At 41.2% G+C, this 13,847-nt stretch overlaps 1 protein-coding gene across 1 annotated transcript in view; it reads left to right on the forward strand.

Annotated features, from left to right (window-relative positions):
- PDE8B (phosphodiesterase 8B) overlaps positions 1-13,847 on the forward strand; it is a 464,520-nt gene that overhangs the window by 84,810 nt on the left and 365,863 nt on the right. The window lies entirely within an intron of this gene.

Below are 13,847 nucleotides of genomic sequence, written 5' to 3' on the forward strand. Positions count from 1 at the left end.
TTGCCCAACCTTCCTTCCGAGGAGTGGCTGGTGGGTTGGAACCGCCAGCCTTCTGGTTAGCAGTCAAGTGCTTTAGCCACTATCCTACCAGAGCTCCTACCCTATGGTAATACATCCCATAGAGCAATAGACCACGGGAATACCAACATTCAAACTGAGGAAATGCAGGACAAACAGGAGTGCATAAACATGAGGGGCACAGGGGGAGGGTTGCAGGGTAGGAAGGGGAGGAGACTGGGTTAGGGTTGGACATGGTGAATGGGGAATGAAACTAATTGTACACGTTATGTTGAATGTAAAACAAGCTCTTAAATAAAATAAAGTAAAATAAAAACAATGGAAGAATGTAAATAAAATAAAATAAAAGCAATGTGAAGTCACTGGGGAAAAAAAAAAGAAAAGAAACCCAAGGAGGGGTCGCTATGTGTCGGATCCAACTCGAAGGCAGTGAGTTTGGTTTTTATGGTTTTCAGATAGCAGGGGAAACCTGTATTAAGTAAAATACAGTACCTTTTTTTATTTGGAGGAAACATTAAAATAAAATGGAAAAATGTATTGAAACCAAAGTGTCTCCATCAGTGCCTTAGAACTTTCCAATGACAGTATGCAAAATACTAGATTCTGTTAAGATGCATTCTTCTAATATCATTGTCATCAGCAACAACTATGTATTGAGCACAGTGTCTCTCTGATCACAAAGAATGGAGTGAAATGTTTCTCCTGTGCCTCCTGTGCCTGTCGCATTTGCCCATTTTCTTTGGTCTCTTTGGAGGCTGTGTTGTGTACACACATAAACTAAAACTCTAGACACTGTGTGCTACGGGGCAGTTTCTGTCCCGAGACTCATTTAATGTGTCCCAAGTAGCAAGAGCTTAACTTTCAACTGTCAGATTTAAGAAACAAATTTATTTAGTAAACAATTAATTAAATAAATTAGGCAAAAATTTTAATTGTCACTGTAACACATGAAATTTCTCACTTAGTTTTCATAGCATTGCACTGAGGTTGTTAAGACAGCAATATGAATTTGTAAAACATCGAATAGCATGATTATAAAGGCCATAATCAATAATTATTGACACCATGAATGTGATGGTGGGCTCCAGCCTAGCAACAATTGTGAGGATGATGCAGGATTGGGCAGTGTTTTGTTTTGTTCTGTCAGAGCAGATTCGATGTCACCTAACAACCACAATCAATCAATAATAATTATGTGTCCTGACCCTATGCTAAGCACTTAAAAATGAATTAATTTCCCATTTCCCCACCCTACGACTGTTACTCGATCCACCCACTTGAATTATTACTGAACCTGTTACACCCTTCAGCCACCAATTCCCTCTTTCCACTGGACCACCAGTTGTCAGCTTATTTCCTCGGTATCTGTACATGAGGGTGAGGGGTGTCTCCTGTCACATTATGACTCTACTTACCTTCCTTCCACTTACCTCCTGCTCTCATGCTTAAGCTATGCAACAAGAAAAAAGCATTTAATAGTTCTTCTACTTACAAAAGACATATCACAAACACGATCCACTTTAATTCTCATGGTTACCACTTGCCAGTGAACTGACTCCAACTCATGGTGACTTCACGTACGTGAGAGTAGAACTGTGCTCCATAGGGGCTTTAAATGGCTGATTTTCCAGAAGTAGGTTGCTAAGGCTTTCTTCCCTGGGTGTGTCTGGGTGGATTCAAACCTATAACCTTTTGGTTAGCAGCCGAGTGTGTTAATTATTTGTACTGCATGGGGACTCCAATTCTCATAGTCAAAAAACAAAAACAACCCACTGCCATCAAGTTGATTCTGACTCATAGTGATCCCCATTGACTTTCCAAGCCTGTAAATCTGTATGGAAGTAGTTTGCCTCATAGATCTCTCTCAGAATAGCTGACTTTCTGGTTAGTAGCCAAATAACTTCCCCACTATGCCACCAGAGCTCCTTAATTACTGCTATGTTATTATGAGAAAGAAGTAAAAAAAACTCAGGATTAGAAAACCTGAATGAGTTGTCTAAAGCCAAACAGCTTATAAGTGGCAGAGTTGGACCCCAGCTCAGGTCTTTGATCCTCAGGCAAGGCTGTGTAGACTCAGGGACATAGTTCAGATTGTCTGACCTTTAATGACTATATCTACCAAGTGGCAAACGAGAGCTCAAAATAAAATTTTGTAACCCAAGGAGAAATCAAGAAAATGTAGAACTCAGGTTTTGTCTTTGTCCTTAATTTACCTGACAGCATTTTCTGAAGTAATGGACGTTTCAGAAATGTGTGGGATGCAATATGCCACATTTGCAGCAATTACTAGGCAGAATAAGGAGAATTGGGGAAGGCGTTAGCAGCATCCAGACTTACAGCTGTCAAGGCTGTTTGCTCTTGTTCACCTGAAGCATGCTACTTTAAAAGCACTTCATTTTCCACTGATGAAAAATTAGAGAAATTAAGTTTTAGGGGCAAGCATTCCAGCACAAAAGAAACTATTTGGCTGAAGTGTATGCAGACTTGTATTTGATTTTTTGGAAAACATGAAGGTTGGTGAAAACAAACACAGCAATTACAAGTTGATGCAGGCCTTGTAGAAGAAGATATGAGCAGAAGCTCCTTTTATTGTTGAGGCTGTGTGTACATGTCCCTGATATACAATTACTATACTGTATTACTGCTTCCCTCAATTGCCTGAATTTTAAAAGAAAAACAACATAAGTACAAACAACACACATTAGCATTCTGAGGAGAAAAGCAAGCAAGAAAAGCATGGACTGTTTCTTTCTCATAAAACCAGGATGGGGAAAAAGGAACTATTATTGCACGCCTACCATCTATTAGGCTTTGTGCTGGGCTCTTTAGATGGATATGTTGCATTTTCATCTTCATAGCAACCCTGTGAAGTAAATGGTATCACCCATATTTTACAAATTAGAAAGCAGAATGGTTAAAGAGCTTGTTTCAGGCTTTTTTTTCCTTTTCGAGATGGGAATTGAAACAAGGTCATATGATTAAGAAATCCTTGCTCACTCTTACTGGGGCACAATTGGAAAATTCCCTTCTCTTTCTCTGTCTATGCAGATTCAGGGGAGGGATGAGGACCTCTTACCCCTGGGCTGCGTCTAGTCTCTGGAAGTATAAAGATAGAGGAACCTGACCCAGATCTCTTTCCTATATAAGAATAACTCTTGCATTCTTGTCTATTCAGTGAGTGCAACTTCTCCAGAGCCCACATCAGTCTGTGGGGTGGGGAGGTCTCAGCCTCTCTATAGCTTTGCATGGTTTATATTGGCTTTACAGTAACTCCTCAGCCTGGGTCATTGGTGGGCTCAGGTCTTGCTGACAGCTCTAGAGAAGAAGTGATTCCTAGTCCACTGAGTTTCCTTTTCTCAGGTGCAGGGAAGTGATGCAAAACGGCTACAGGAGATATACCAGGATTCTGCAGGTGCATTTTGGCTAAACATTATAAGATGTGTTTTCTTTCTAGGCCAAGTTATGAAAGTATATAATATAGGTACTCTTGAGCTCTGATGGCATAGTGGCTAAGGCATTTGACTGCTAACCAGAAGGCTGGTGATTCAAAACCACCAGCCACTCCTTGGAAAGAAGATTGGGCAATCTACTTCCGTAGAAATACCATCTCAGAAACCTAAGGAGGGGTTGCTATGAGTCGAACTGACTTGATGGCAGTGAATTGGGTTATTTTTGGTTTGACTAAATAAGCATCTTTAGTAGCATAACTCAGGCAAATCATGGGTTCTTATAGAAGTTTTAATAGCCAGAGAGGCTGTGTTTAACAAAAGTAATTGAGAACATGGACTTTGGAGTCAGACAGCCTGGGTTTATCCTAGCTCTACCACTTGTTAGTTGTGTAACCTTGGGCAAGTTATCTTAACTGGTCTGTGCCTCAGTTTCCTTATCTGTAAAATAATAATAGTACCTATCTCATAGGGTTGTTGGAGGATTAAATGATATAATATATGAAAAGTGCTTAGCACAGGGCCTTGCACATAATGAGACCTGTAGACAATTACTGAGGATAATGGTAGCCATGGGAGCTCTGGTGGCACAGTGCCTGAGGCATTTGACTGCTAACCAGAAAGCTGGTGGTTCAAACCCACCAGTTACTCCTCAGAAGGAAAGTTGGGCAATCTACTTCCATAGTGATAGTGCTTCAGAAACCCAAAGAGGGGTTGCTGTGAGTTAGGTCAAATTCAATGGCAATGAGTTTGATTTTTGGTTTTGGAATGGTAGCCATGATGATAATAATGTTTGGAGGAGATTGGAATGTTGGTATTAGTAAGTTCAGGTCCTTTAGCACTGATTTATATACTTGCAAGCTAATGCAGGCCAATAGGAATCATTAGCTGGGCAGTGTCCCACATTAACATAGTTCATTCATTCATCCTGTGTTGACTAGCTATTATATGCCAGGTACTATGCTTGGTATCAAGTATACAAAAATGAATGGAACGTGATTCTGCTCTTGTAATTGCACAGTAGCTGGTCAAGTTTAATTATTTAGTATCAGGACTTTGCAAATAATTAAATTTAATTTACCAAGATAATCACAAAGCATATAATTCCATTAAAGTTTTTTTTTTTCCTTTTTTAGATTTTATTGAACATTTACACATTGAAATGACAATATTTTTGAGATATTTGGTTAAATAAAATCTATGATTAAAGTTAATTGCACCTACTTTAAAGAAAGAACAATGATGAATCTGTGAAACATAACGTGGTTGAACTTAGAGGACATTATGCTGAGTGAAATTAATCACAAAAAGATAAATATTGTATGAGACCTGTACTGTAAAAAGTCAAGAAAAGGGTTTCATAAAAGAAGAAATATTCAGGGATGGGTGAGTGAAGTTAAACCACTAATTACAGGGTTGTTGTTGTTGTTATTTGCCATCGAGAGTCGGCCCGACTCCTAGCGACCCCTCCTTGGGTTTCCAAGGCAGTTATCACTACGGGAGTAGGAATGCCCAACCTTCCTTCTGAGGAGTGGCTGGTGGGTTTGAACCGCCAGCCTCCTGGTTAGCAGTCAAGTGCCTTAGGCACTATGCTACCAGAGCTCCTATACTAACTTTGGTTAAGGGAATTAAACAAAAACAAAATGACCACAACATTAATTACACCTGTTTCTTTTTACTCTTTGTAATGTGGCTACCAGAAAATTTAAAATTATATTTGTAGCTCATATTGTATTTCTGTTAGCTCAGCATAAAAGTGTATTTTCTTTAAAGGTGAACACTATATAGAGAATTATTAGATTCTAATTTTATGTTTGCCTTTAAATAGCTTTGCAACTGTTTGCATCAGTTAGGTAAACAGAAACTGTGTTAGATATTTCTCAGAGAATTGAATGTATGGCTACATAAGTGTTGGAGGGCTGGAAGAGCAAAGAGGGGGTGATGAGGTAACCCAGATACTAGTAACTGCAGGAAACAGCTCCCATTCCTGAGCTGGAGGTGGGGAGTATCAGAGGAAGATGTGGCCTTTATGGCTGGTGCTATGTGTGCCACAAGAAGCTGGAAGCTGTCCTCTAATGCTGGAGGGATGCTCACTGGAGCGGGAAGCAGGAAGAGAATCCCTTATTCCTACCTCTTGACTTCTTACTACTAGCCCATGCTTCCCACTGGCAAATCTTAAGAGGAACTCAGTTGGCAAGAGAGATGAAACATGGTTGACTAATTTCCTAGCCCCAGCATTGTGGAGCAGAGTGAGTGGGCTTGGGACTGAGAGATAGAAGGTGAATAACCAACATAGTGGCTTTGAGCAATTTGCTTAACTGACATTTATTTCCCTTCTGTAATTATCCCAATTTTCTTTCCCTTCCCTCCTCTTGCCTCCTCTCCCTCTCCTCCCGTCCCTTTCTTCCTCTCTGTTTCCTTCCCTCCCTTCTAGTCCAATCAACCAACAAACATTTCATGCCTTCTCTGGGAGCTCTGGTAGCATAGTGGCTAAAGCACTTGACTGCTAACCAGAAGGCTGGCAGTTCAAACCCACCAGCCACTCCTCGGAAGGAAGGTTGGGCAATCCTACTTCCGTAGTGATACTGCCTCGGAAACCCAAGGAGGGGTCGCTATGAGTCGGGGCCGACTCGACGGCACATAACAACAACAACAATGAGCCAAGAACTGGTTATGAAACAGTGAATAACAGACAGTCCATCCTACTGTAAAGGGCTCACACTTTAATTGAGGGGAGATAGACAAGTAAAACAAAATTTTAATATGGTGTGCACATCCCTCAATAGGGATAAGCCTTTGGTGAAGAACTAGTATGGAATATTTTCTAGGCAAAGAGAACAGGGAAAAAAAGAAAAGAAAAACAAAACCAAAACTTAATCATAATTAAGCTAAACATATACCAGGCATTTAAGGTACATCAGGCAGTGTACTAAGCATCTTAAATGTATTATTTCATTTAATTCTGGCAGCGTTTTTTTATAATAACTTGATCTCAACCTTTAACAAAGGAAGAAACAGCCTTTGAGCATTTACTGATTTGCAGAAGGTCACACTTCCTAAAGAGTCTGCTCTCTACCTAGTTCTCTCTGACTGTGGAGACAGTCCCTACCTTGACCCGTGTGCTCCTATGAAGTTCCCAATCAGCACACAGGGGACTGCAGATGAAAGAAAGCAAAAGAAGGGCCTTTTGAGAAACTGCAAATTGTTGAACTTAGGTTTAGGGGTAGGAGAGAGGATGTCATGGGGAGCGTTACAAGGGGTGAAAGATGAGGTGAGTAGCCCTTCACCAGGGGCAATGTAAGCCATGCTAAACATGAATTTAGATGTTATCCTAAGAGCAGCAGAGTTAAACAGAAGAGCAAGATACAGTTTGGAACATAGAAGAACTTTAAAATCCTTTTAATTCTAATGTTTATACCAACTTTCTTTTAGTCTATTTATATTTTAATGTAATTACTGATGTATTTGGGTTTAAATCTTCCACTTTTTTGGTTATTTTCTATTTGCCCCATCTGTTTTATGTTTCACTCCTCTCTTGTGCCTTTTAGATGGATTGCACATTCTTTATCATTCAATCCCTACCTCCACTAGTGTATATCTATTCTTTCCTGGTTTCAGAGAAACCAAAACATGCCAAAAAACCAAACTCACTACCCTTGAGTCAGATCTGACTCATAGTGACCCCTTCTTGGGTTTCTACAAAAGTAGATTGCCCAACCTTCCTTCTGAGGAGTGGCTTGTGGGTTTGAACCGCCAGCCTTCTGGTTAGCAGTCAAATGCCTTAAGCACTATGCCACCAGAGCTTAAATTATCAGTCTAAGGTGAACCAGGACCACTCTTGTCTCTCAGACCATAGAAGCACCATTTATCTCACTCCTGGCTCATATGCTATCATTGTCATGTCTCTTATTTCCCTATATGTGTTCAACCCCATACAATACTATTACAGTCTACAATATGGATTATACCTCAACATAAAGAAAATGAAAATCTTCACAACTGGACCAATAGGCAGCATCACAATAAATGGAGAAAAGATTGAAGTTGTCAAAGATATCATATTACTTGGGCCCACAGTCCACACCACTGGAAGCAGCAGTCAGGAAATCAGATGATGTACTGCACTGGGCAAATCTGCTGCGAAGGACCTCTTTAAAGTGCTGAAGCAAAGAATGTCTCTTTGAAGACTAAGGGTGTGCCCCATCCAACCAATGGTATTATCAGTTGCCTCATATGCATGTGAGAGCTGGACAAGGAATAGGGAAGACCTAAGAAGAGTTCATGCTTTTGAGTTGTGGTGTTGGCAAAGAATGCTGAAAGTACCATGGACTGCTAAAAGAACTAACAAATCTGTCCTGGAGGAAGTGCAGCCAAAATGCTCCTTGGAAGTGAGAATGGGCAGACTTTGTCTCACCTACTTTGTCATGTTGTCAGAAGAGACCATTCCTTAGAGAAGGATATCATGCTTGGTAAAGTGGAGGGTCAGTGAAAAAGGAGAAGGTCCTCAATGAGATGGATTGACACAGTGGCTGCAGCAATGGGCTCAGGTATAGCAAGGGCTGTGAGGCTAGCCCAGGACCAGGCAGTGTTTCGTTCTGTTGTACAGACGGTTGCTGTGAGTCAGGGTCGACTCGATGGCACCTGACAACAACCACAATAGTCTGTTTAGATTTAGATTTGCTTCCATATGCACTGTTTTCCTTTTTATATTACTTCCATCTGGGGTCATTTTTCTTTTGCCTGAAGAACAACCTTTATTTCCTTTGGTACAGATCTTCTTGGGCAAGCTGTACGTTTATTTAAAAATACCTTTCTTTCTTGCATTTTCATTCTTGAAGCGTAGTTTTGCTGCATATGGAATTCTCACTCACTGCCGTCAAGTTGATAATGACTCATAGCTATCCCTTCTTGGGTTTCCAAGGTGGCATCACTACGGAAGTAGATTGACATTCTAGTTTGGGGTTATTTTCTTTAAGCACATTGAAGATATTGTTCCATTGTTTTCTCGCTTCCCTTTTAGCTGCTGAGAAGCAGCTGTGCTGAAGACAATTTATTTGAATTTCTGTAATTTATTTATTTGAAATTCTGTAGGTTTTTGTCTGGCTGCTTTTAAGATTTTCTTTGTCTTTGGTTTTCTGCAGTTTCACTCTGATGTGTCTAGGTGTGGATTTCTTTTTTATTTGTACTGTTTGGGAGTTGCTGGCCCTCATAAATCCACAGATTGGTGACTTTTTATGAATTCTAAAATATTCCAAGCTATGATCTCTTCTTCACCTGCTACTTCTGCCTCATTTTCTCATTCCTTTCTTTGAACTGCAGGCAAATATGTTAGACATTTTCACTGTGTTCACTATGTGTCTTGCTTTTTCTCCCATCTTTTTTGTCTTTTTGTGATAAATTCTGGATAGTTTTTCTGATGTCTTATGGTTTAATAATTTTCTGTTCATTTGTATCTTACCAGCTGTTAAATTCTTCCATTGATTTATTGTTTCTTATTATTGCAGTTTTTTTCAGTTGTAGAATTTCTATTTGGTTCATTTCCAAGTCTGCAAAGAATTTTAGATAGTTTTGACTTCCCTACTGACATTCTCAAGTGTTGATTTTATTTCTTTAAATGTTGTAAGTATAAACAGTCCAAACTTGATACTTGAATATTAGAAGGCTTTCTGTGTTCCTGTTGTTTCTGCTGTTTCTCATTCTGTTGTCATTTGTGCTCATGAGCCTGGTTATCTCTGACTGTGGTGGTGGTGGTGGTGGTGGTGGTGGTGGTGGTGGTGGTAGGTGCTGTTGAGTTGGCTCCAACTCATAGTGACCTTGTGTACAACAGAACAAAATGATGCCCATTCCTGAGTCATCCTCAGTTTTTGCTATGCCTGAGCCCATTGTTGCAGTCACTGTTTCAGTCCATCTCGTTGAGGGTTTCCCCCCCTTTTTTTGCTGACTCTCTACTTTACCAAGCATATTACCTTTCTCTAGGGACTGGTTCCTTCTGACAGCATGAGCAAAATATTTGAGATGAAGTCTGGCCATTCTCACTTCTTAGGAGCATTTGACTCTGTGCTGATATTTGTAAAATTAATTGTATGACTATTTTGAGGCCTAGGAGCTCCGGTAGTATAATGCCTAAGTCATTTGACTGCTAACCAGAAGGCTGGCAGTTCAAACCCACCAGCCACTCCTTGGAAGGAAGATTGGTAGATCTAATTCCGTAGTGATATTGCCTTGGAAATCCAAGGAGGGGTCGCTATGAGTCGGATCCAACTCGACGGCAGTGAGTTTAGTGAGTTTGAGTCCTAGGATGATTATATCTTCTTTTACAGAGGTTTTCTTTTGCTTCTACCAAGGGTGGTTGTGGTGGTGACCAGTTTAATCTTGAGTTCAAGGCTTGAGGTTCTCTGGATTACCTAATAGGCAATCAACTATGCAAAGTAGGCTGAGTCTGTTTAAGGTCAGGTTCACCCTTGCCTGGAGGTATAGTCCTCTGGAGACCCAAGTGAACCTGGGGTGGTTCACTACATTCTCCATCTTTGGTGGTCCTAGTTTTTACTTAAATCCTCTTTGGTCTTTGAAGTTGTTAAAATTAGAAACTTAGTTCCACAACTTTTTTTTTTTCCCCCTAAACCAGCAAATAACTCTGGAGTACTAAAGTAACCTAGCTGTGTTCTGTCCTTCTAGATTTTTGGCCTGGTAATTCCTCACTATATTGATTCTTCTTTGAGGCTTTTAAAAGGATGTTTGAAAATATTTTATCAACTTTATTTATCAAAAACTTTATTATAAAATAAACTTTATCAAAAAATAAAGTCTTTTTTGAAATACTTTAAAATGCTTTTTAGTATTTTTGGTTGTCATCATTGGGAAAATTGGTCTTTATTTCCTAGTCTGCCATTATTAGACATAGAATCCTCTATTCTGACTTTTCATCCAACATTCATGGCTCATTGGTTGTGTTTATTGTTGTTTGTTTGAGGAAGATACTTTTATGACAACTTTATCTGCTCATTTCTATTTTTGGGAAAAAGAGTAGAAAGAGCTTGGTACTATATTTATTTATTTGGAAGGAGGATAAATGCATTGTCATCAAGTCAATTCTGACTCACAGTAGGACAGAGTAGAACTTTCCTACAGGTTTTCCAAGGATATAAATCTTTATGGAAGGAGCTCTGGTAGCATAGTGGCTAAAGCACTTGACTGCTAACCAGAAGGCTGGTGGTTCAAACCCACCAGCCACTCCTTGGAAGGAAGGTTGGGCAATCGTACTTCCGTAGTGATACTGCCTTGGAAACCCCAGGAGGGGTCTCTATGAGTTGGGGCCGACTCGACAGCACATAACAACAACAACAAACAACAAATCTTTATGGAAGCAGACTGCCACATCTTTCTCCTGAGGAGCAGTTGATGGATTCAAACTGTGGATCTTTCTGTTAGAGCTGAGAGCTTAACCACTGTGTCTGTCACCAGGGCTCCTTGGCAGGAAGGTAGATATAATAATTTCATCCTTCCTCCTGGCAGAGGCAGCCTTTAACAAGTGGGAAGAGTTTTTAAATGGTAGGAAACTGGTGATTTGGTAGAAGAGAAGAAGAGTATTCTGATCAACATTTTCCATTAAATTTTCTGTTATTATCTCCAAAGCATCAGAGTTTAGGCAGAGATTTCTCTATTTCAGCCCTTTTATTGAGGCCCGTTTTTACCATGTTCAGTCTCTCTGCTTATGACATCACATCCTGTTATAAGGGAAAGCATCATAATGTTAGAGGGGAAATATAATTTATGTGATATAACTGATTTTTGTTATAAACACAACTAAGGAAAAGCAGCAAGAAAATTAATCAGTGTACAAGGAGCAAGAACCAATGTCCTGGCTCCTGAATAATTATATACAATCTGTTTTAGGACAACAACAGCCACTCCTCCAAAGGCAGTTTGTATTTTCATATGTAAAGATACTGGCTCAAAATAATTATGATGAAAACAGTGTTCCAAGTGTATTGCAGTCTTACTATAAGTGGCATATATCTGAAAGGAAGAAGCATGGCAGTAATAAGGTAGCACTTGAGAAGTATTTTCCATGTGGATATACCTAAGTGTCAATAGTGAGTAAGGATGGAGAAAAATAGTTGACTGTGAGACAGAGCCCACAGGCAGGAGGCAGGAAGCCAGGGATCAACCAGAACATATAGGTAAAGAGAGGAGAGAGCCCTCAGACAGGAAGCAGGGAGCCAGGGCTGACAGTCGGTGTGGTAGTTAAGTTTGTGTGTCAACTTGGCTGGGTCTAGTTGAGTGGCTGGGCAGCTGGATGTAGTATTCCCCATGATGAGACTGGTAATCAACTCCATGGTGGAATCTACTGTGAGCAGCTGCCTTAGGGATGTGGTCTGCTTCCTGTACATAAGAAGTCTTGAGAAACGGTCTGTAGTTTATGGCACATTTGAACCCTGCATGTAGCTAAGTTATTGTTCAGCAGCCTGCCATGCCCTGCTGATCTTGGGACTTTCAGTGGACTTGAATCAATGGCCTGCTGTGTTGTTTGGTAATATTGGGACTGTGTCATTTTATTTGTTGACCTTGGGCTTGTTAGCCTCAGCAGTCAGTAGCTAGCTGCCTGAGTGAAGAGATGCCTCTAGCTTCAGTGGGTCGGGAGCAAGAGGCAGAGCTGAAGCCCAAGGTTGAGGGTCTTTCACACAGCCCCTAGAGTCTGGCACTTGGAACTTGGACTGCTGGCCTCCAAAAACTGTGAGAATAAACTCCCGTTTTTTAAAGCCATCCCATTTGTGGTATATTCTTGTCAGAGAAATACTAAGTAACCAAAACAGAATATGGTACTGAGAGAGTGGGGTGCTGATCTGACAGATACCTAAAATGTGAAAACAGGAGTGGAATGTGTCCTTGACCCAAGACCCTGGCAAAGAGACCCCAGCATGTGGCATGAGAGACAGCAGGAGCAGAGCCAAGAGAACTGGCATGAGACAGTGACAGCCTTACCAGCCCACGGAGGAGAAAGCTGGATGCCATCGTGCAGGCAGCTTCCTGGTGGAGTGGGTTGACTTTGGGCATTAATTGGTAGAAGAGACTGGCATGAAATGGAGTAGCAGGTTGGCTGGCCCATGGAGCAAGAAAGTTGAGTGCTTTTTGGGCAGGAAGATTTTCTGTGGAGTGGGTTGCCTTTGGCATTAATTGGCAGAAGTGGAGAGACCAAGGAAACAGGAAGCAGAGCTGCCTTGGCCTCAACTGGTAGGACCATGGCCTCTGGGGGTGGAACCACCATAACCCCCTAGGTTTCAAAGAGCCAGACCTCCACCAACTTGGTTCTGGAATGTGGGGCTGCTTGTTCATGTGGACCAGTGGGATGGAGCCATAGCTACTGTCCAAGAGAGAAGGGGCAGGGCTACCATACCTGAGAGGTAGAGGAATGGGGCCCACCAGGCCAAGGGGGTGAGGTCATCACTCAGGGACAAGGGGATTAGAGCCACCCGGTGAAGGAGATCTGTACAGGTGCCAAGTTGACAATGGGTGGAATTGTGATAGTTTAGTTTGTGTGACAACTTGGCTGGTCCTGGTTGAGTGGCTGGGCAGCTGGCTATAGTATTCCCCATGATGAGACTGGTAATCAACTCCATGGTAGGATCTACTGTGAGCAGCTGAGTAGCTGCCTTTGGGATGTGGTCTGCTTCCTGTATATAAAGAGGAGCCTTGGGGAATGGTTTCTAGTTTATGGCACACTTGAACCCTGCATGTAGCCATGTTGTTCAGCAGCCTACCATGCTCTGCCAACCTTGGGACTTTCAGTGGACTTGAATTAATGGTCTGCCATGTAGTTTGGTAACATTGGTACTGTGCCTTTTTACTTGTCAACCTTGAATTTTCAGTCTCAGCAGCCAGCAGCTGAGCCAAGAAAAGCCTCTAGCTCCAGTGGGCCAGGATCAGGTGGCAGAGTTGAAGCCCACAGTTGAGGGACTTTCACCCAGCCCCTAGAGCCTGGCACTTTGAACTCAGACTTAAAGCCTCCAGACTGTAAGAGAATAAATTCCTGTTTGTTAGGGCCATCTCATTTCTGGTATATTCTTGTCAGAGTGGTACTAGGTAACCAAAACTGAAGGCCAGCTAATATTCAAATTTGTGCACCAGCCACCAAAGCCAAAGATGAGGAAATTGAAGATTTTTATCAACTTCTGCAGTCTGAAATTGACCAAACATGCAATCGAGATCTGCTGATTATCACTGGTGACTGGAATGCAAAAGTTAGAGACAAAGAAGAATCACTGGTAGTTGGAAAATTTGGCCTTGATGATAGAAATAATGCTGGAGATCACATGATAGAATTTTGCAAGACCAATGACTTATTCATTGCAAATACCTTTTTCCAACAACACAAATAGCAGCTAT

Source organism: Orycteropus afer, unplaced genomic scaffold, assembly GCF_000298275.1.
Source record: "Orycteropus afer afer isolate SDZICR_OR568_19922 unplaced genomic scaffold, OryAfe1.0 scaffold00107, whole genome shotgun sequence".
Classification (NCBI taxonomy): domain Eukaryota; kingdom Metazoa; phylum Chordata; class Mammalia; order Tubulidentata; family Orycteropodidae; genus Orycteropus; species Orycteropus afer.